The sequence below is a fragment of the Suncus etruscus genome, chromosome 9 (assembly GCF_024139225.1).
Source record: "Suncus etruscus isolate mSunEtr1 chromosome 9, mSunEtr1.pri.cur, whole genome shotgun sequence".
Lineage (NCBI taxonomy): Eukaryota > Metazoa > Chordata > Mammalia > Eulipotyphla > Soricidae > Suncus > Suncus etruscus.
In genome coordinates this window covers 101,683,381-101,708,159 of record NC_064856.1, presented here as the reverse complement: position 1 = coordinate 101,708,159, position 24,779 = coordinate 101,683,381, and the positions used below count along the sequence as shown (strand labels likewise).

Here is a 24,779-nt window from a genome sequence, read left to right as displayed (position 1 = left end):
TGCCCGCAGATCTGAAGGTTGCAGGATGATGATGGAGAAATTCAAAAAGCAGTCAGATAAAGTTTCGGGTGACAGACAGTTTTATTACATGGCTTCTAAGCTAAACATTATTGCATCAGCACTCAGAAATCATCCCTGGCAGGTTGGGGACCATATGGGACACCGGGAATCAAACCGGGTCCCTCCTGGGTAGGCTGCATGCAAGGCAAATGTCCTATTACTGTGCTATCTCTCTGGTCCCTTCCTACTAGATCTGGAGCTTTGCAGCTTTGAAGCCTTTTCTTTTTTTTTCTTTTTTTTTTGGGGGGGGAGGAGAAGGGGGTCACACCTGGCAGCACTCAGGTGTTACTCCTGGCTCTATGCTCAGAAATCACTCCTGGTATGCTCAGGGGATCATATGGGATGAATTTGAACCACCATCCTTCTGCATGCAAGGCAAACACCCTACCTCCATGCTATCTCTCTGGCCCTTGAAGCCTTTTCTCTCTATGATTGTATTAAATGTTTTCCAACATAGTGGGGCTACCATTGTCTGGGCGATCTCATCTTGCAAATGAAGATCCAGGACTGTGCCAAAATAAGTTAAATTTAGCTACAGAGTTTAAGGTCCTTGCCTAACCTGCAGTTGTGGCTTATGATCCTGGTTTAAAACCCAGCACCGCATATGATCCCCCAAGCACTGCCAGATATGATCTCAAAGTATAGAGTCACACGTGGCCCTGAACCCAAGTAGATAGGACCCAAACACAATAATGATTTATAATTGGTCATGGAACATAGCTCAATAGCCTAAGCAAATTTCATGTGCAGGAGGCCTGGGCTCAATCCTTGGCCCCCCACCTGGTCCCTAAATCATTGCAGGAAGGACCCCCAAACACAAAGCTAGGAGAAGTTGAGTACTGCTGGGTGTAAGCCCCAAAATAATAACAATAAGTTAATTGCCCAAATTCATACAGTTAGTGAAAGTATCCAACCTCTTACACACCAGCAATACTTAGTGATACCACAACCATCAACTAAGTCGATTATTGGAGTCTCATCACTATTTTCCAAGAAGTATTCCACGGCATTGAAGAATACTTATTTCTGTTTTATGGCTGGTAATGTAAAATAAAGGGAGCTAAGATATAAGTGACTCAATTCTCTATGTTCCTGCCCCACCACCCAAAAAAAGGTAACAGGATAAAAAGTGCTTTTATTTTTTATTGTCTCTGCATTTTGCTGGGTTTTCCAATTAACCCTCAGGATCAAGATATACTTTTCCTCATACATCTGTTTTCTGAATAGCCGTATGTATGAATCTCCATGGTTCTCGAAGTGTGAGGTGGGGAGATAGAGACAGAGGAGAGAACAAGAGAGAAAGAGAGAGAGAGAGAGAAGAGAGGTGGTTTCTTGTTTTTTGTTTGCATTGGGTTTTTGTTTTGGGATTTGGTTTTTGTTTGAAGTGATACCTGGCAGTGCTCGGGCCTTACACCTGCTTACAGGGACCAGACCTAGAGGACTCAGGGGACCAGAGATTGAATTCAGGTCAGCCATATGCAAGACAAGTCCTTTACCTGCTATACTATATCTCCGAGGGGGGGGGGGAGAGACAGAGAGAGAGAGAGAGAGAGAGAGAGAGAGAGAGAGAGAGAGAGAGAGAGAGAGAGAGAGAAACAGAGAGAGGGGCAGAGGGAAGGATTTGGTCATTTCAGCTTTATATGAGATATAATTTTCTGAAAAATAGACTCATAATGCAATAAGGGAGCTGAGTCTGTCCTCACTGGGGCCAGCACTGAACTGCAAGGCTACTCTTAAACTAACGTCATGTCCTAACTGGAGCCAAGGCTTTTAGATAATTAAGAGTTTTGCCAGGGACCAGAATACTAGAGCATTTGCCTTCATTCTACCAATGTGAGTTAGATCCCTGCATCCCATATTGTCCTTTGAGCCCATCAGGAATGATTCCTGAGCTCAGAGCCAGAAGTAAACCCTGAGTACTGCTGAACATGGCACAAAAAAAAAAAAAAAAAAAATAAAAAGTTTTTCCAGAGAACAGAGCAATAATATGGCAAGTAGGGTGCGTGCCCTTGCAGCAGACACAGGTTCAATCCTTTAGCACCCCGTATGCTCTCCTAAGCATCACCAGAAACCAGTAGTAAGTCTTGGGCACTGCTGCGTGCGAACCCAAAATAAAGATTGTGAAATAAAAATTTTTTCAGGGGTCGGAGAGATAGCATGGAGGTAAGGCGTTTGCCTTTCATGCAGAAGGTCATTGGTTCGAATCCCAGTGTCCCATATGGTCCCCTGTGCCTGCCAGGAGCAATTTCTGAGCATGGAGCTAGGAGTAACCCCTGAGCATTGCCGGGTGTGACCCAAAAACCACACAAAAAAAAAAATTTTTTTTTTTTCAGAAACTCCTGATCTCACATTCTGTTCCCAGAATTTCAGGTGGGACCCCCTTACACTTCATTTACCCCCTACATTTGGGCCTCACTAGTGGTGCTGGGGGCTAAAGAACTACCCCAGTGGGACTTGGAAGGCTGTATAGTCTATGCAAAACAACTGTGTGCATGCCAAGCATCTCTCCATCCTTTTTGTTTTGTTTTGCTTTATGCTTTGAGTCTACAGTGCTACTCAGAACTTATTCCTGCCTCTGTGCTCAGAGAGATGCCAGGGATCAACCCTGGGTTGGCTGCATGCAAGAGAAGCGCCCTACTGGCTCTGTTGTCTCTGGGGTCCTCCTCCCATAGTTTGAGCTCTCTAACCTCCTTCTTAAATTAGTACTCCTCTTGCCTCTGTTTCTCCCTACCTCACCTGGATCAGAGCAGGGACTTCATGTGACACAAACCTATATACTCCAAAACCCAAACCAGGCCTCCAGGATGACCATCACAGCCTGAGCAATAGAGACAAGCAGAGGGCAGCTGTGAGCTCTCAGCAAAGGACATAAGGGTCCCTCACACAGAGGGAAAAGGGAGGCTGAAGACCATCAACTGAGGGACTTGAGACAAAGGGAGACCAGCAAAGGAGGCAAGAAGTGATCATATATGCAAAGTCCCCAGTTTCTCCACAACACAACCACCCACTCCTAAAATACATGCTGTCATCTTTCCCCTCCTGCTGTATGTGATGTCTAATGCCACCAAGATCACTAACAGGGTCTGGAGAGATAGCACAGCGGTAGGGCTTTGGCCTTGCATAAGCCTGACCTGGGTCAGACCCGGGTTCAATTCCCAGCATTTCATATGGCCCCCCAAACCTGCCAGGAACAATTTCTGAGCATAGAGCCAGGAGTAAACCCTGAGCATCGCTGGGTGTGGCTCAGAAAAAACAAAACAAAATCACTAGATATGGGCTTTGAAAATGAACAACCATCTAATCAAAACTTTTGGCTTTATTTTTTAAATAATAAAATTCAAAGCTTTTCTTCTACTATAAATCATTCCAATGCCATAAAATGCTCCTTTACAAACAAGTGGATCACAAAATCACATTTTTGTGTGTGTTTGTTTTGCTTTGGCATCTGTTCTAGCAGTGATCAGTCAGTACTTTTGGCTCTGTGCTCAAGAATCATTTCTGGGGCCCGGAGAGATAGCACAGCGGCGTTTGCCTTGCAAGCAGCCGATCCAGGACCATAGGTGGTTGGTTCGAATCCCGGTGTCCCATATAGTCCCCCGTGCCTGCCAGGAGCTATTTCTGAGCAGACAGCCAGGAGTAACCCCTGAGCATTGCCAGGTGTGACCCCAAAACCAAAAAAAAAAAAGAATCATTTCTGGGGGCCAGAGAGATAGCACGGAGGTAAGGCGTTTGCCTTTCATGCAGAAGGTCATTGGTTCGAATCCTGACATCCCATATGGTCCCCAAGCCTGCCAGGAGCGATTTCTGAGCGTGGACCCAGGAGTAAACCCTGAGTGCTGCCGGGTGTGACCCAAACCCCCCCCCCCAAAAAAGGATCATTTTTGGCAGGGCTCGGGGAATCCATGAATGGTGCTGGGGATCAAACCCAAGCTGGCTCCCTGGTAGGAAAGTGCCTTAACCCCTCACAGAAGCACTTCTGAAAACAAACAAAGTAAGAAACATGGGGCTGAAGTGATATCTCAGAGAGTACAGCATTTGACTTTCATGTGGCTGACCAGAGTTCAATTCCCAGCATCTCATATGGTCCCCCGAGTCTACCAGGAGTAATTTCTGAGTACAGAGCCAGGAATAACTCCTGAGAGCCACCAGCTGTGACCCAAAAGCCAATAAAAGAAACATAATGGTTGATGGATGTGGTTGATGGATCTAGTAACCACTAGACAAATTACGATACAAGCACTAAAAGTTATGCTTATGAAGATTACATGGGAAACAGCAGATCAGAACATCGAGCAAATTACTGCAACTGTATCACAAAATGAGTGAACAAAATCCTGAGAAGAACAACCAAAATATAAATATATGGAGCTAAAGAGAACACAAAAGTAGGGCACTTGCCTCACAAACACAACCAACTTGGGTTCAATCTCCAAGATCCCATATGGTCCCCCAAGAGCTGCCAGGAATAAACCCTGAACAGTGCTGGGTGTGGCCCAAATTCACACACACACACACACACACACACACACACACACACAGTTGCTTGGTTATGGTAACACAATACGAAAATGTTGTTTTTCCTCAGAAGTTCCCCAAATTTTTTTATGAGCATGTTTTATGTTGATACTTTGATCCAAAAACAAATATATTTTCTTAATCTTCTCCTGGATCTGGGTGTAAAAATGTCTCTTTCCTCTTCTTTCATTAAGCAAATATTTACCAAGTTCCACCCATGTACCACATTTCTCTAATTTATCAAGTTTTCAGTACATGCCTACAATTGAGGTCAAAACTAGAACATTATGGTGAAGTGACTTGGTATAAACTAGCTCAATCAGAGAAATAGTCAAAGACAATTAACCATAGTAATAGGTGTCATCTGGAGGGACCCTGTAATGTCTGGACCTTCATAATGCAAAGCCTTTCACCTTCATGGCATTTGAGATCAACCCATTGATTTTCCATTTCCTCCATCAAAATTTGGTCCCCTTCCATTTCACAAAGCCATCATTCCAGCCTGCACATTCTGTGTGTGATTTTTTTTTTTTTTTTGGTGGTGGTGGGAATGATTGTGAAGACCACAGAGAATGATTTTGATGACCTGACCTGGCATTGGCTTGCATCCCTTCAACCCAAAATACCTCACCTGAAGCCAATTTGGGGGCAAAAGCTGACTGCAGGGCTGGAGAGATCACATCTAGGTAATGCGTTTGCCTTGCATGCACAAGGATGGTGGTTCAGATCCCGGCATCCCATATGCCCCCGAGCCTGCCAGGAGCAATTTCTGAGCATAGAGCCAGGAGTCCCTGAGCGCTGCCGGGTATGACCCAAAAATCAAAAACCAAAACCAAAAACAAAAAAGCTGGCTGCAAAGGAGATTGAGCAGAGAAGATGTGCGTGTGTGAGCATACCAGAACTGCAAGCAATTTAAAAGAAAAAAGAAAACAAAGGGATTGGAGCAATAGTACAGCTGGTAGGGTGCTTGCCTTGCATATGGCTGACCCAGGTTCAATTACTGGCATCTATATGGTCCCCCAAATACTGCCTGAGTGTAAATCCAGGAATATAAACCTTGAGCATATAAGCATATAAACATATAAATCTTGAGCATTGTGTATGGCCCCAAAACAAAGCAAAGTGAATACAAATACAAAATATGATCTTTTCTACTCAGAACAAAGAATTCTGGAGGAGATTTAGCAAATATTTGCTTTGTCTCTGGCAATGACCAACCAGTCACTTGTTTAAACCATCATCTGAGGTTTTAAAATAAGTCCAGAATAAATCAGAAATAAACTGTTTGTTGCCTCATATTTCTACATAATTGAGGTGGATTATTTCCTAGGGTGGGAAAAAATGTTGAAGGATTTAAAAAGTATTTAATTCTATTTATCAAATGCTATCATCACGCGTGTTCTATTAAGGGGATATTGGTTAGGGCCACACCCAGACATGCACAGAGGTTATTCCCGGCTCTGTGCTTAGGAGGGAGTCCTGGTCAGGCCCAGAGGATCATATATGATACTGGGGATTTGAACCAGGGTCAGTGGGACACAAAACAAGCTCCTTTATCCCTGTCTATCTCTCTGGTCCCTTAAAGAATTTATTTATTTATTTTTTTATTTATTTTTGGTTTTGGGGCCACATTCGGCGGTGCTCAGGGGTTACTCCTGGCTGTCTGCTCAGAAATAGCTCCTGGCAGGCACGGGGAACCATATGGAACACGGGGATTCGAACCAACCACCTTTGGTTCTCGATCGGCTGCTTGCAAGGCAAACGCCGCTGTGCTATCTCTCCGGGCCCAAGTATTTATTTTTTACTTTTTTAAATATATTTATTTGGGGGCCCGGAGTGATAGTACAGTGGGTAGAGCATTTGCATTGCATGGGGCCAACCTGAGTTTGATCCCCAGCATCCCATCTGGTTCTCCAAATCTTCCAGCTATGATTTCTGAGTGCAGAGCCAGGAACAACCCATGAGTACTGCCAGGTATGGTCTAAAAACAATAAAAATTATTTTTTGGACACACCCAGTTGTATTCAGGACTTCTTCCTAACTTTACATTTAGGCATTACTCCTGGAGGTGCTCAGGAATAATATGAGGTGTCAGGGGTTGAACTGCATGAAGAAAAGTGCCCTTCTAGGGTCAGAGTGATAGCCCAGCAGGTAGGGTGTTTGCCTTGCAAGCAATTGACTTGGGTTCAATCACTGCCAGGAGTGATTTCTGAGCGAGAGCCAGGAGTAACTCCTGAGTGTTGCTGGGTATGCCCCCCAAAACAAGCAAAAACAAACAAACAAAAAAGAAAGTACCCTTCCAGCCCCAACTGATTGGTATTTGTTATTATATTTATGGTTGGTTTATTTTCACAGCTCTATATGTGTATAATACCACTGCTTCCTGAGAAGACTGGAGCAAGAAGAAACAAACCTGTTTATATTAAACCACTGAAATGTAGGGTTAGTTTATAAAAGTGGTCAGAGCTACCACAGCTAGAACAATGAACTTCAGGGTATTTGTGTTGGGTGCTGCTTCTAATCAGCTGACAGTTTCCTCCCTTCTTCCAGGCTGACCCTGATTGCAGCCGGCATCTCTTTACTGACCACTTCACATGTAGAACCACCTACCAGTGGCCAGCCTCAAAAATAGTAACAATCCAAGTGATGTCAACACTGTTAGCATTAACAAGGAACGTTGGTGGTGTATTTGCCTTGCATGTAGTTGACCCAAGTTTCATCCCTGGTTTCCCATAGGTACCCTTGAGCACCGCTAGGAGTAAGCCCTGAGCACCACCAGATGTGCCACTAATCCCTCCCACCCCAAAACAAGTGATATCTAAAAGAAAGAAAGCTGGGAGGTAGGTAACTGGTGATGGATGTGGCATTGGAATATATATGCCATCGTTAACAATATTGCCAATCATGGGGCTGGAGAGATAACATGTAGGTAAGGCATTTGGCCTTACATGCAGAAGGATGGTGGTTCGAATCCTAGCATCCCATATGGTCCCCCGAGACTGCCAGGAGCAATTTCTGAGTGTAGAGCCAGGAGGAACCCCTGAGCGCTGCTGGGTGTGACCCAAAAACTAAAAACAAATCAAAACAAAATTTGCCAATCACAGTATCTCAATCAAAAATAATAATAATAATAATAATAATAATAAATTAAACAAGCTAAGAATAGGAGCAGAGAAATAGTGTGGGTGATAAGGTGCTTGTTTCATATCTGACCAACTCTGATTTGTATCCCCATTATGGTTTCCTAGCTCAAAGGGTCAATGCTGTGCCTAAGTACCTGAGCATTACTATGTATATCATTATAATATCTTCCCCACCTCCTGCCAAACAAAAAGTAAGGTAAGGGCCACTTTGATAGAGGTAAAATTAAAAATACTCTCTCTGAAGGAGCATATATATATATATATATATATATATATGATATGTATATGTATATATCTACTTTATATCTACTTTATATATAAGTACCTTATTTAAGCACCATGATTACAAAATTGTTCATGATTGACTTTTAGTCATACATTGTCCAACACCCTTCACCAGTGATGTTTCCAGTTTCGCTGGCCCCCTCTTTTTATTTTGATCTCAATTTTGTAGAAAAATGCAGAAATATAAGGTAAACAAAGTAATTGATGTCCCAAGTTTCTATGAAAAAGGCAGGAACCCCTAGAAGCAAGAATGTTTTTCTTGAAGCAACACTTAGATGTGGCCAGAGAGAAAGGAGGATTGAATGTTCAAGAGAGAACATTGACTTCTCCAGGATGGAAAAAGCAAGCAAAGAGCCATAAAGACAAGCAAGTGAGGTACATGCTCAAGAGTCAGTCTTATTACTCTGTTTCTTTCTTTCTTTTTTTTTTGTTTTTGGGTCATACCTGGTAGCACTCAGGGATTACTCCTGGCTCAGAAATCGCTCCTGGCAGGCTCGGGGGACCACATGGGATGCTGGGGTTTGAACCACCATCCTTCTGCATGCAAGGCAAATGCCCTACCTCCATGCTATCTCTCCAGCCCCTTATTACTCTGTTTCTATCATCTGTTTTGGGGCCATGACTAGCAGTGCTCAGGGGCTACTTCCAGTTTTGTGCTCAGGGATTGCTCAAGGCTTTGATTAGAGGGTCATGTCATGCCAGAGATTGAATCCAGGTTTCTCAAATGCCATGTATGGTCCCAGCCAATTATGCTATCTCTCCTACCTAATTTTTATCACTTTTAAAGCAAAGCAAAATCTTAAGCAAAAGTTTAGAAATTCATTGGTAAGGTTAATAAAGCAGAGTGATTGATGGCATGAACCTCTCATTGAAGAGGGGTGAAGTTAAGGAGAGGCACAATTTATACTGGATGGTCCACCAACATCTGCATCATGTAAGAGGTGGTGAGAAGTGCAATCTCGGCTCTGCCCCAAACCTACTGACTCAGAATCTGCGTTTTAGGACAATTCCCAGGTGATTCATTAGCACATTAAAGGTAACTTGTAAAGTGGGGCAGAGTAATAATACAGTAGAGTGTGCTTGCCTTGCATGCGGCCAACCTGGGTTCTAATCTCCAGCATCCCATTCTGTCCCCCAAGCACCATCAAAAGTGATCCCTGAGTGCGGAGCCAGGAGTAACCCCTGAGCACCTTCAGGTGTGCTGCCCCCCCCCATATACCTGTAAAATTATCTCAATGGTAGTTGATGCATACATGAATATCTTGGAAGCGTTCCTTTTGTTTGCTTTGTTTTGTTTGGGGGCCACACCCAGTGGTGCTCAGAGATTACTCCTGGCTCTGTGCTCAGAAATCCCTCCTGGAAGGCTTAGGGGACCTTATGAAATGCTGGGAACAGAACCTGGGTCGAACACATGCAAGGCAAATGCACCACCCAATGTACTATCAATCTGGCCCCCTTGGAAACATTCTTTAAACACTATAGTTTTATACTCTTTTGAATGTGCATTTCACATGGGAATGTGGAGATCCCCATAGGTGGTGCTTGAATCAAACCTAGGATTCCCACATGCAAGCGGATGTTGCCATCTTTTTTTTTTTTTTTTTTTTTTTTGGTTTTTGGGCCACACCCGACATTGCTCAGGGGTTACTCCTGGCTGTCTGCTCAGAAATAGCTCCTGGCAGGCACGGGGGACCATATGGGACACTGGGATTTGAACCAACCACCTTTGGTCCTGGATCGGCTGCTTGCAAGGCAAACGCTGCTGTGCTATCTCTCTGGACCCTGTTGCCATCTTTTTTTTTTTTTTTTTTTTTTTTTTTTTTTGGTTTTTGGGCCACACCCGGCGGTGCTCAGGAATTACTCCTGGCTGTCTGCTCAGAAATAGCTCCTGGCAGGCACGGAGGACCATATGGGACATCGGGATTCGAACCAACCACCTTTGGTCCTGGATCGGCTGCTTGCAAGGCAAACGCCGCTGGGCTATCTCTCCGGGCCCTGTTGCCATCTTTTTAACTATTTCCATATTCCCTAAAAATTATTGGGGTGTGTGTGAGAGAATTGGACCACAACCCAGGGGCTATTCCTTTTTTTTTTTTTTTTTTTTTTTGACCAACACCCAGCAGTGCTCAGGGGTTACTCCTATCTCTGTGCTCAGGTAATATTCCTGGTAGGCTCAAGGGACCCAGGATGGCCGCATGCAAGGCAAATGCCCTCCCAGCTGTGCTACAGCTCTTGTCTCCACTCCTCCAGTAGCTAGCTATTCCTGGCTCTGTGCTCAACAATGAAATCTAGTGCTTCTCAATGGACTAAATGCAGTACATGAATTGAAATCTTTCTGTTGCAGTCAAGGAAGCATTTTACGGGGCCAGAGATATAGCATGGAGGTAAGGCATTTGCCCTGTGTGCAGAAGGACGTTTGTTCGAATCCCGGCATCCCATATCGTCCCCCGAGCCTGCCAGGAGTGATTTCTGAGCGTAGAGCCAGGAGTAACCCCTGAGCGCTGCTGGATGTGACCCAAAAACCAAAAAAAAAAAAAAAAAAAGGGAGAGTTTTACCTCATGCATTATCATGCTGGCACCACAACTTATTTTTAAATATAGAATTTGGATAAAGTTCAAAAATAATAAGTACTTTAAAATTATATCAGTAAATACAATGACAAATACCACAAACGTGACTCAAAAAAGCCCAGATATTTGCTTTGTTTTGTTTTGTTTTGTTTTGTTTTAAAGAGAGGGCTGATTTGGTGGCCACACTTGCTAGGGCTGGGGATTACTCCTGACTCTGCACTCAGAAATTAATTTTGACAGACTTAGGGGAACATATGGGATGCTGGGAATCTATTTATTGTACTATCTCTCTGGCCTCTGTGTTTGTTTTATTGACTGAGGCTCTATGCTTTACAATACTGTTAATGATGGTTTCCTGGGCACATAGTTCCAGCACCATACCCCTTACCAGCATACTCATCTCCCTCTCTCAAAGAACCAAAGCCCTCCCCCCCTTTTTTTTTTTTTTTTTTTTTTTTTTTTTGGTTTTTCGGGCCACCCCCGTTTGATGCTCAGGGGTTACTCCTGGCTAAGCGCTCAGAAATCGCCCCTGGCTTGGGGGGACCATATGGGACGCCAGGGGATCGAAGCGGTCCTTATCCTTGGCTAGCGCTTGCAAGGCAGACACCTTACCTCTACCGTCACCTCGCCAGCCCCAAGCCCTCCCTTTCAACCCAGATCTGTATACTTGAACTCAAAATCCCCAGTGCTTTTTCTACTGGGCCATGCCCCTGCAGTAAATAAACCAACTCAACAAATTTATTATCCATTTCCAATTCATGCTACAACTAGGTGGGCTTAAGTCCAAGATAAAAATAGATAAACTAATAGAAGCTTCAGAAGCAGGATCGTTTTTATTTAGATGTTCTGGGAGGGTCGGGGGTGGGCAGATAACCCTCCCATTCAAACAATCCCAGTCTCTCCTGGAAACACACTGGAATGTGGAATGTGTGAAACTTGAACTTTATACTGACATGTTTTATTTGTTTGGAAGGCAAGCAGGAAAGGGAGTGGAGTAGATGCAATGCAGAGAGCTCCAAAACATTCGAAAATCTTCAACACTGTGTAAAAGGCTCCATTTGATGTTTCTCTCCGAATGTTATGCCCATGTTAGGAACATGTAAATTATTAAAACAATCAAAATCCTGGGTGTAATTTGCAACTCGAACAGCTCATGTGAAATAAGAGTGGGTGAAAATAAAAATTCCATCTTAATGTTGGCCATAAAGATCTGTTAATAGTAATTATGCAGGAGATGACAACACTAGGAAAATGTCTTAAGCATTCTTGAAAATTTGTGAAGAGAATGTCTCCTCACCCCTCCATGGTCTTTCTCCCTTGGCAAAGCATTGCCTGTCACCAGATAAATCCCCCTCAGCAGCTTTGAAGGGGTGCTACCTTTGTTGGTGCTTGAGCTGATGTTAATTCTCAGTCCATTTTGAGCAGGTTCCTATCTCAGGCCCCAAACACCCCCGCACAGAAAGTGTGACATTTTTTTTCCTCCTCAAGTTTTCTTTTGGGCTCCTCACCTACCAGGTGAAAAGAACATTCTGTCAATTCAGGACAATCTGAGTCCATTTCACAGTTTCCCCGTCTCCTCGACACCCACCCAGACACTCTTCCTCTTTCTCTGGGCTTCTGGAAAGCTGGGAAATAAAACTAGACTAGATAAGGACAAGTGCGGGATCTTCAACCAACAGCTGCCCATGCTGGCATTCACTGTGACATCCTTATGCCCGTCTGCTCTCCAATTGTCCAGCCATGAAGATCACAGTCGTGACCACATGGCCCAAAAGCAAAAGCACCTTCAGCAAACCGAGTCCAAATAACGAATGACCCCAGTGAAAATGATCTATAGCAAAAAAGGACAGAAGAAAGTGTGGGTCGAGGTGTGGAGAAAAAGGCAGCCTCACTACTCACAGTAGTGACTGGCAAGAAGGAAAACTTACTGGTTCAACCTCTACGGAAAACAATATGGCAATTTCTTCCAAAAACCAAAAATAGAACTACCCTATGATCTGGCCATACCACACTTAGATATCTATCCAAAGAACATAAAAACACAAGTTTGAGGGTGAGGGAGATAGCTAGAAGATCTAGAGCTTTGCATACAGGAACCCCCAGAGTCCATCACTAGTATCACATGAGTCCCCAGCACATCTGGAAGTAGCCTCCCAAATAAAATTGGACCCCACCAATTTGAAAAGATAAGCACAGGTTTCTGTAGCTCACCAAGATATGGGAAGATCTCAAGTGCCCAATAATAGATGAGTTAGCAAAGGAGACATGGGCAGAGAGGCAGGGTGGACTCCTTCTCAGCGACGGGAGGAAAACTTTCTTTTGCTTTTTATGACAATACGTCTGGGAAGGGTCATGCTAAGAAAATAAAGTGAGGAGAAAGACAAATACTGATCTCATTCACATGTGGATAAAATAGAAACAAACCCGAGAGACTCATATCCAGTGAAAACAAATCCTGAGGTTCTAACCACAGAACTGAGTTACTGAAGAACAAGATGGATGGGAGTGGACTGAAGGGCCCAGGGACTGTGGTGTGGTTACGCTGGACCTCTTAATCCACATAAATATTTACATACATGTAAGCAAATGTTACCTCAATTTTAAAAAAAAAATCTTATAGCACAGCGGTAAGGTGTTTGCCCTGCACGTTGTCGACCTGGGACGAACCCGGGTTTGATCCCCGGCATCCCATATGGTCCCCCAAGTCTGCCAGGAGTGACTTCTAAGTGCAGAGCCAGAAGTAACCCCTGAGCACCACCGAGTGTGGCTCCAAAAATAAATAAATAAATAAATACATACATACATACATACATACATACATACATACATACATACATACATACATATATTTTCTTTTAGGCACCATGAGGCTGAATTCAGTTCAATCCAAAGTGAACTGGAATAGTCAAGTGTAGTCCTGAACACTACTGAATATGGCCCAAATCCCTCTCCTAATGCTTTTGTTTGTTTGTTTGTTTGTTTGTTTGTTTAAAAAAAAAAAAGCAAGCCCCCAGCCTCTCCGCTATTCTCCTCTTCAGCTTTGGGCACTTCTACCCTGTCTTCCATGCCACACTTTGGGTCCGTGGACTAGCTGTCTCCGGCACTCTACCTGGTCAGCCATTGCTTCTAGATTGTTCCTACATTTAAAATGTGCAGAAAGGGACTACTAGGCCACAGGTCTCCCACCTAGGAATTCAAAAGTCTCTGAGTTCACCTCATTTCTGACTTTCTTCCTTTTAAGTGCCTCGGGAGCTTTGGTCTATCTTGGAAAGTCAGGAAAACTCTGTTCATTTTTTTTTATAAGCCTGTGGTTAAGGCAGAAGTTTCTGCCCTGGGTTACTGACCATTCCAGCTTTTGAAGTTTAAAAGCTTTTTTTTATCACAAAAGTTTTATCTCTTCCTTGAGTTTCCAAAACATATTTTAAACCTCAAGAGCCAGGGATGGACTTTTTGTGGTATTTACAATGCCCAGTAACAACAAAACCCCACAAGACCTGACTACCAGAAGTCTAGTTTAAGTAGAAAAATGATCAGAGTTTAAAAAAATAAAATACATCGTCAGACAATAAAGGCAGGCGGCATAGCAAAATATGACCCTGAATTTCCCCTAATTGCAAGGATCTGCACATGAGCTGCCTGGTTTCACCCCTCCCGACAGCACCAGTTTTGACTGTGTAGTTATGGCATCTTGTACATGTGTTTTAAATTTTGTTGTTTTCCTTTATAATTGAACACAGTTGTCAGACTTGCTTAAATTCAATAAGCCTCAAATTTACTGTTTTTGGCATCCCAAATGATACCTTCCTTTGTCTCGGTTGCAAAATCATTAACATCAGCACTCTGGTTCTCCATTTTCCACAATACATTTTTTTTTTATAAAAAGGGCAAATATGCAATAAAACATTCGAGTAATTACACACAAACATGACCATATTTAGACGGCAATACTAGGAAAATGAAGCAATTGGCTAGCAGCACACAAGGCAGCTTCACGAGGTACCCTAAAATAGTTCCTGGTCGACTGAAATAGCCAAGTCAAATTTGGAATAGGCAGGAAGTTTAGAGGTGTGGGCGCATGAGAATGTTGAATAATTACCTGAATTTTGATCCAGTGATTTCTGGCTCACCCCCACCTGTCTTCACATCTCCAAGCAAAAGCAGTCTTACAGTTTTATCAGTAAGTGCTTTAATAGAATGAATTCATACATGCAACAATTTACCTAAGGATAAGACACGCAAACACATATTTCCGATGGCAATTACCAGAGTATTTTCCTGGGGTTATACACAACTTGTCAGGATTTTCTATTATCTTGTATTACTAATTTCAACTATACAGAGAGATAGTACAGGGGTTGAGGGGACTTATTTTTTGTGTAGCTGACCTTGGCTGTACCCCAACACTACATATAGTCCCCCCCAAACACTGCTGGGTATGGTCCAAATAAAATTAACAAAATTACTGTATTTTCCGGCTTATAAGACGACTTTTGAAACAAAAAAAAAGTCAACCGAAAATCGGGGGTCGTCTTATACACCCCGAAAAATATTTCAATATACCGCTAAACGAAACAAAAAAAAATTAGGCCTTAGAGTTTCCAAATCTCTTTCTTGGGGGCTCCCAAACAGTACTCAGGAGATCTGGGGGCCACTTCTGGCAAAACCCAGCTAACCGTGTTGGTGGTTCAGTGCTAGGCTCTGAGGATGGGGTGTTGTTTGGTTCATGTAGTGGGGAAGATTAACTGATGCCACCAGTGAATTGCCAGAAAAGGTGCCTGTGATAAGGGACCAATCACTGCAAGGCTGCTCGGACCACCTCTCTGACTCAGCAATCCAAGCAGGCTTTTGATGCATGCAAATTAGACAATGTTCTGGACCCGAATCTATACTGTCAAAAGCCTGCTCAGATTGGCCAGAGTCAGAGAGGAAGTCTATGACAGTATACCCTTTGAACCTTTGCTTGTTGTGATTGGCTCACTGTGGTACATACAGTTGCAGCACAGGAACGTTCTGTCTGATACAGCGAATATAGGCCTAAACCTATGTTTTAACTGCAAAATTAGGGGGTCGTCTTATACGCCGGAAAATACGGTAAGTGGGGGAAAAGATATAATTATACTCAATTAAACAAACAAATATCAAATAAGCATATGAACAGAGGCTCAGCACCAAACATCATTAAAGAATTATTCTCTAGAAGCCAGAGTGATGGTACTATGGGATAAGGTAGCCTTGCACCAGGCTAACCCAGGTTCAATCCCAGGCATCCCATTTGGTCCCCTGAGCTCCTCAGGAGTTAATTCCTGAGTGCAGAGTCAGAAGTAAGCCCTGAGCAAAGTCAGGTGTGGCCCAAAGACAAATAAGTAAAAAAGAATTGCACTTAAAAGGTGTAAGAGGGGGCCGGAGCAATAGCACAATGGTAGAGCATTTGCCTTATACCGGGCCATCCCAGGTTCAACCTAGGTTTGATCCCCAGCATCCCATATGCCCCCCCCCCAGCCTACCAGGAGTGATTTCTGAGCATAGAACCAGGAATAACCCCTGGGTGTGGCCCAAAAACAACAGCACCCCCTAAAAGGTGAAAGATTGTGAAACCAGAGAGATAATACAGCAGGTGAGACACTTGCCTTGCACATATCCAACCCAGGTTTGATCCTTGCCATTCCAAAGTCCCCTAACCCCTGCCAGGAGTGAGTCCAGAGTGCAGAGCCAAAAATAAGGCCTGAGAACCTCTAGGTATGACACCCTACCTCCACCCTGGCCAAAAAAGTAAAAGATAGGGAATAGAGCAATGGTAGAGTAGGCTGTCTTACACGTGGCTGACCTGTTTGATTCCCCCCAATCTGCCCCAGACACTGCCAAGAATGGTCTCGAAGCTCAGTCAGGAGTAAGCACTAAACACAGCCAGTATGCCCCCCAAAATGATTTCTACAGTCTGAAGAAAAATTACACCTTAAAACAATAATGAGATACAAAAATGACTAAAATCTCTAATAGTAATAACATCAGATTCTGAAAAGGTTATGGAGTAGAGACTCATTTATTGCTGATGGGAATGCAAAATAATGCAGACACTTTAGAACAGGGGTCTCAAACTCAATTTACCTGGGGGCCGCAGGAGGCAAAGTCGGGGTGAGGCAGGGCCGCATAAGGGATTTCGCTTACCGAATATTTGCAATAAAAAATCGCATTAGTAAGAAAAAAAATCGCATTAAACATTTGCATACCCTGAATGGAACTGCTCAGCAAATAATCGTGAATACTGCGATATTTGAAGGCCGGCCACGAGCCACAAAATGTTGTACGGAGGGCCGCAAACGGCCCGAGGGCCGAGAGTTTGAGACCCGTGCTTTATAAGGTAGCTGACAGTTTCTTACAAAAAAATAAACATACTCTTGCCAACATATTCAATAAACACACTCTTTGGATCTATTAAATGACTTGAAAACCATGTCCACACAAAATTTTACATTAGTGTTTTTTTTAACCTCCTGCAGGTGTTTACGTGGAGGAAATGTGACTGTACATGGCTAAGTGAAAGAAGCTAATCTGAAAAGACTACACAAAATATAAAATCAAAAAATAATATCCTGGGGGCCAGATAGCACAGCTGACAAGACATTTGCCTTGCACACAGCTGATCCAAGTTTGATCATAGTCCTCTGAGCCTGCCAGGAGTCATTTATGAGCACAGAGCCAGGAGTAACCCCTAAGAGCCACCAGATATGGCCCCAAAACAAATAAACAAAAGATTATAACTACATGACATTCTGGAAAGGTAAAATTATGGAGACAACACAAATATTTGCCAGGAATTCTGGAGAAAATGATGATTTGATCTAATCCAGAGGATTTTCAGAGCAGTGAAACTAGTTTTTGAGTCTAAAGTGGTATTTTTTTACACCATTTTATAAAGCAGTCAAAATGCATAGATAACTCAAGAGAGAGCCGTAATATAAGCTTCAGTTTTCATACATTATATTTAGTATTAGTGCAACAATTTTTTTTGTTTTGTTTTGTTTTGTTTTTGGGTCACACCCGGCGGTGCTCAGGGGTTACTCCTGGCTGTCTGCTCAGAAATAGCTCCTGGCAGGCACGAGGGACCGGGACACCGGGATTCGAACCAACCACCTTGGGTCCTGGATCGGCTGCTTGCAAGGCAAATGCCGCTGTGCTATCTCTCTGGGCCCTAGTGCAACAATTTTTAACCTGAGGAAAAAAAGCTACACTCAGGGCTTACTCCTGGCATTGCTCATAGAACTCAATCAGGGTTGACTATGTGCAAGACAAGTGACTTATTTATTCACTGTACTGTCACATTAATATATACATAATTTTTAATTGAATTACAGTGAGCTATGCAGTTATAATGGTGTTGATGGTTGAGTTTTAGTCATACAATGTTCTACCACCCTTCTCTTCACCAGGGTATACTTCCTGTCACCTTGCATTAATATATTGGTAAGAAGTATATCCCCCAAACAAATATATATATGAACTGGAAAAATGATACAGCAGGTAGAGCACAGGCCTTACACATAGGAGATGCCTGGTATCTCCTATGATCCCTAGAGCAACACCAAGAGTAATTTCTGAGTGCAGAGCTAAGAGTAAACCCTGAGCATTGCCAGGTGTGCCTCAAAATATAAACAAAACAAATATATAGGGGCCAGAGTGATAGCACAGCAGGTAGGGCATTTGTCTTCCATGTGGTCAACCCAGGTTTGATCCCTGGAATTCCATATGGTCCCCCAAGCCTGCCAGGAATAATTTCTGAGCACAAAGCCAGAAGTAACCCCTAACCACCACTGGATATGCCCCCCAAACAAACAAATATATATGTAAACATATGGCCATACAGCCTCTCTTGCCCTTTTCTATATATGTATATACATGAACATATATACATGTATACATATATTATATATATAAAATATATATACCAAAATATAGGAAAGGGCAAGTAAGAATATATGGGAGCTTACATGGGAACTATTTTCCATTCAATTATTGTGTAACTGATCAAAAATGTTATTAGAATGTAATTGAGTCTAATTTATCACTTTTTAAAAAAAAATTGTCAGGGGTTACTCCTGGCTCTGCACACAGATATCGCTCCTGGCAGGTTTGGGGGACCATATGGGATGCCGGGAACCAAACCCAGGTCAGCAGCAGCATGCAAAGCAAATGCCCTGCCGTTGTGCTATCGCTCTGGCCCATTATCACTTTTATTTATTTAATATGTAAAACCTTTAAGATATATAAATCATATATTATTAGTATTAAAAGTATAATTATATAATTAATCTTATATATTATATATAAAAAATTTATATTAAAAAATAAGACATAACATACAACTGTGGGGCCAGAGAGATAGCATGGAAGTAAGGCGTTTGCCTTTCATGCAGGTCATTGGTTCGAATCCTTGCATCCCATATGGTCCCCCGAGCTTGCCAGGAGCGATTTCTGAGCATAGAGCCAGGAGTAAACCCTGAGAGCTGCCGGGTGTGACCCAAAAACCTAAAAACAAACAAACAAACATACAACTGTACTCAGGAAATCTCAGCTAAGACCACCAGTTCTATTTTGTTTGTTTTGGGACTATACCCAATGATGCTCAGGGGTTACTTCTGTCTCTGTCCCCAGGAATTATTCCTGGTGGTTCTCTGGAGACCATATGGGAGCCCATGAATCCAACTCAGGTTGGTCTTGTGCAAGGCAAGTGCTCTCCCCACTGTATCATCTCTCCAGTGAGACCACCAGTTCTATTTACATGATAGTCTTTCCCAGTCCAGACTCTATAAACATGTTCAAACTCTAAACTGAAAGAAGTTTAAGAAATTGTGGGGATAAGGGAGAGAACTGTTGGTTGGGGTTTTTGTTGTTTTTTGTTTTGTTTTGTTTTGTTTTGCTTTGTTTTTGATCTTTTGGGCCATACTGGGCTCAAAAGTTTCTTCCTGGCTCTGTGCTCAGGAATCACTCCTGGTAGGTTCAGGGAAGCATATAGTATGCCAGGGATCGAATCCAGGTTGGCCACATGCAAGGCAAGAGCCCTACCCACTGTGCTATCACTCTGACTCCAAGAACCATTCTCTTTTATAAGGTGTGAGAGAGTGGGTGTGAGGGTGAAGATAAGGGGTGCTGACTAGATCTAAGGATCTAAACACAGACTTCTACTTACCAAAGCAGGCCAAGTTAATTGCAAATCCAAGGCAAAGAGCCTGAGGGAAAGATACCAATAATCTTAGTGGAGGGCACAGAGGAGAAATAAATAATGGTAGCTTATTAACTAATGGAAGCCAAAGGAAAAGAGGTACATAGCCTGAGGATTGAGAAAAACTGGGTTGTGTTCATCCTCCAAATCTGTTTACTCATTTTTAATTATTGAGCTATGGTAGTTGGAAGATTGTACTTTTAGTATGAACAAGATAGGCCTTCCCAATCAGGAGAGATATAGGATGTGTCCAGCCAGCTAATAGCCCACTGTTTATTGTAATGTCTTGTTGGTATGAAAATTTGTTGAGGCATTTTTGTTATATAGTGTAACTTCTAATTCTTGTAACACAGAGTCTCTAATTGAGTTAACTTTTCTGGAAAAGTTTAATATAGGAGTCTCAAAAAATTAACTTTTGGGTGCTGGAGAGACGGTACAGGACATAAGGTGCTTGTCTTGCAAGTGGCTGACCCAGGTTCAATCCCTGGCAATCTATATGACCTATATGGTCCCAAGTCTCACAAGGAGTGATCCTTGAATGCAGATGTATGAGTAAGTCCTGAACCCTACAAAAGAGTGGCCCCAAAATAAATCAAAGAACAAAAAACCCGCAACTTTTGACCCAGCAATTATTTTAAGGAAATAAAATAGATGACAAAGACTTAGGCACAAAGATGTTTATTACAGCATATTTATATTTCTATACATAATAATTACACCTTAAGATCTAACAAAAGAGCCAAGTTAAACTGAATATTCATTTGATGAGCATGCAGCCATGAAACAAAATATGGTTTTAAAGAGCTAACTACAAAATGATTTAAAGTAATGTTAGATAAGAAATGTTGGGGACTTATTTTTTTGTATAAGCTCTCTTGTTACTGTGATGGTGGCTTTATAGGAAACAATTAATGAAAGGATGCCAAAATGTTAACATGGCATCCTCTGGATGGCAGGACCCAGAAGAGCCTGTCTTTCTTCTGCTTTTATAAACAAAGCAAATCACCCCAACTGTACTTTCTCTTTTCAATAATTACATTTTTAAATTCTTATAATCAGTGAGGAAAAAAATCAATAAAGAAAATTAATCAGTGATTTCACAGCATTAAGTTTTGAATCTTAGGTTCTGTTGGTATATTGGCTGAACTCTGCAAACCTATACCTTTGGTATCCCTCTTCCAAGGCCTGTAAGCAAATCATTGGCAATCCATAGAAGAACATACTTGAAGTGGGATAAACATGAGGAGCACAGGACTTCTTGCTTTGGGTGGGGATCTGCCATCTCTAGGAAAGGGGAGATTCTGGAGCAAAGTGAGTACAATATTGATAGAAAGATAAAAGGAAAGGTGAGTCTAGTGGGCAGGGCACGTCTAAATTCAGAACTATGCTTGGAAAGAGACCTAACTCATCAAGCTGACTTAGAAACTCAGGAAAGAGTGAGTTTTACTTTAGACTTACAAGGAAATGTTGCCTGTTTTAAGTGAGGAGCAGGATTTCTGAGTTTGAATATCTTTTGCCATAGTTAAGTGACTGGCTAGGGAGAGATACAAGATAAGCCAAGTCTTGAGAGCAGAATTTCCCCCAAATTTTAGAGTGCTTCAGAATATCAGGGAGGTTATTACAGTTGCTGATTCCTAGGCTCCACTGCCAGAAATTCTGATTTAGAAGATCTGGGATAGCCGGGCGGTGGCGCTGGAGGTAAGGTGCCTGCCTTGCCTGCGCTAGCCTAGGACGGACCGCGGTTCGATCCCCCGGTGTCCCATATGGTCCCCCAAGAAGCCAGGAGCAACTTCTGAGCGCATAGCCAGGAGTAACCCCTGAGCGGCACAGGGTGTGGCCCAAAAACCAAAAAAAAAAAAAAGAAGATCTGGGATAGAGCCAAGAACTCTGCATTTTTATCAAGCATTCCTCCACCTCCTTACCAACAAAAGGCTTCTTGATACATTTAACGCCCCTTTTAAATCTAGACTCTGAAATTATATGCAAGCATACCGTATGCTCACATTCTCCTGGAGAAAGTCCATGACTGACAACAGATTCACAAGAAGATCCAAAACTCAAGGCTAAGAACTGTCTTGATAACTGTCTTGGTTGGAACCACCAAGGCTTCATTTAAATTTTGCTTTGTTTGTTTTGTTTCGGGGGGAACACACAAACATTTACTCTGACACTAAGCTCAGGGGTCACTCCTGGTGAGGCTTAGCAGACCATTAAGATGCTGGAGAAGAAATCTAGGTCAGAAGCCGAAGAGATAGTGCAATGGTAAGGCATTTGCCTTGCATGCAGCCTATCCAGGACTGATGGTGGTTCGAATCCCGGCATCCCATATGGTTCCCCATGCCTGCCAGGAGCGATTTCTGAGTGCAGAGCCAGGAGTAACACCTGAGTGTTACAAAAACAAAAAGAATGAAAGAAAGAAAGAAACCTGGGTCAAGAGCGTAGCTATCACTCCAGCCCCACAAGAGCCAGGTTTAAAAACAAAAGCAAAACTTTAAAAAAGTGCATGAAGCCCAGTCATCTGAAACCAGACAGACCCAGAATGAAGTGGAGTGAAAAGTCACAGGGATGAAGCTTATAAAAACAAAACTATTTTCACCACAGGTTTGGAATGCTCATAATTTACTTTGATTAGCCAAAGGCAACTTGACACAGGGGGATGTGCCCATGTGGCAGAATAGCACCAGGGTCAAGGAGACATTAGCTTCCCAGAAGAATATTAAAAGGGAAGATTTTTCTTGGAGGCAGACTCTAAAGTTAAGAGAAAAGGGAAGAACAGGCATTTCAACATTGAAATCTTATAGACTGAGGTTTAAGCAGGTAGAAGAAACTAGAGCACTATCAAATACTAAATGGAATGAAGGCACATATCTGGAAATGGAGCAGCTTGGTCACTTATGAAGCTAAGTAAGTGCCACTTTCTACTTCCCAGCATTATCAGTCATGGTGGCATTCAGGAGAACCAGACTAGCAATTGATCAAAGATACTGACAGCAGCAAGGACACGCCTGGTGATCTGAAGAAGGGGATAGGAGAGAGAGGATTCCAGCCCCAACTCCAGTCGATGGAGGAGGGAACGGAGTTCCGCAGCCTATTGTCCTTCCTCAGTGTCGGAACCAGGAAAAAGCAATGACAAATTATCAGAAAAAAAAATTTCTCTCCAGGATCTAATCTTCATGAGCTAAATTCCTCTCAAGATATACCTCACATTCATTTGATTTCAAAATAGTTTCTTAGCTGATTTTCTCATCTCCATTTTGTTTTTTTTGGCAAGGTGGTACACAATACTAGCCCTCAGAATATCTGTTCCCCCAAAGTGTTTTTTTTTTTTTAATTTTTGGGCCACACCCGGTAACGCTCAGGGGTGACTCCTGGCTATGCGCTCAGAAATTGCTCCCAGCTTGGGGAACCATATGGGTCCAGGGATCGAACTGCGGTCAGTCCTAGGTTAGCGTGTGCAATGCAAATGCCCTACCAATTGTGCCACCAATCCAGCCCTGCCCCCAAAGATTGTTAAGCCTCGGAATTCTTCTATAAACAAACACTGCCCAAAAGTCCAATTTAGTGCAGCTGTTAAAGGCAAAACTGTCCTTGTTAAATGAGGAGATGATCTGCTATTCCCTCCATTCTGCCCCTCGCTTGTCCTTGGGGCTGCTCCAAAGGCATCACCACGAAACCTGACATCTCTGTGGTGGTCTGAAAACGATTTGCACCCAATGCTGCCATCACCATCCCCTTTCTCATTCCAGTTCCCAGGCTATCTATATGTCCCGCATTCACCCACTACCCATCTCTGAGCTACTGGAACAATTAGTTCCCAGATTCATCCTCTTTGTGTTTTATTATGGAAATTATTCCACAGAAATAAAATAGATTGTTCTATACACCCAAAGACAAACTTCAAGGACTATCTAATTCGGTCAATTTTACTTGCTCCTGTTCATTCTTGTCCCAAGTTTAGATTTCCTTACAACACTTCTATTCAAATTTTGTCACAGTGCTGACATTGAGCTAAAATCATGATCCACAACACCAACATCACATCTAACACTTTGTAAAATTAAATATCTAACATCAAACTTGAAATTGTTCCATAAAATGTATCGAGGCCCGAGAGATAGTACAACAGGCAAGATACTTGCCTGTCTATACAGGATCCAATATGACTTCATGGGTAGGTTGGCTGATGTTTTTATTCTATGTTTCCTTCCTTTGTTTTTTCTTCTTGCAATTTAAAATAAATCGGGTCTGTTTTATAACACCATTGCCACCACCCCACAATTTTCCTAATTGCAAAATTATACCTATGGTGCAGTTTAACATTTCTCCAATTCTTTGTAAAATAGTCTGATTTCTGGAAGACCGATCAATTATAAGTTTGATGGTGGGGTCAGGGTGAGTATGGAGAAAAGGATATAAGCAAAATTACTTCATAGTACTGATTTCTATCATTTTTTGTTACCAACTGATGATCTTAGATCTATTACAAATTGCAAAATGGGGAGAGGTGTGAAATGACAGTACAGTAGGTAAAGTGCTTGCCTGGCACACAGCAGATATAGGCTTGAGCCCCAGAACCCCTTATTGTCCCTAAAGCTTCATCTGGAGTGATCCCTGAGCATAGAACCAAGAGAAAGCCCAAGTACCATCAGGTGTATCCTCAAAACAAAGCAAAAACAAAAATAAAAACAACAAAACCTGCACAATGATATTCTATTTCAATCACTCCTGTACTTATGTTTCTATAAAGAGAAACAGCCCCTACCTAAAGGATACCTGGTGAACTATATTCTTTTTGTACTTTTGCACCTTATTCCATGTGACTGATATGACTTCACTTCCCAATTAGTGGAACCAACCTAAGTGTCATCTCTGAAAAGCCTTGCTTCACCACAGCAGAATTCACCCTCTTTCAGAGCTAAAAATGTATCGTTCTAATAATGCTCATGTAAATAATTCCAAAATCTAGTTCCTCTCTTTGTGGTGCTGCT

At 42.5% G+C, this 24,779-nt stretch overlaps 1 protein-coding gene across 1 annotated transcript in view; it reads left to right on the top strand.

Moving 5' to 3' along the window:
* SSRP1 (structure specific recognition protein 1) overlaps positions 1-24,779 on the top strand; it is a 1,220,984-nt gene that overhangs the window by 554,398 nt on the left and 641,807 nt on the right. The gene's annotated exons all lie outside the window — the stretch shown is intronic.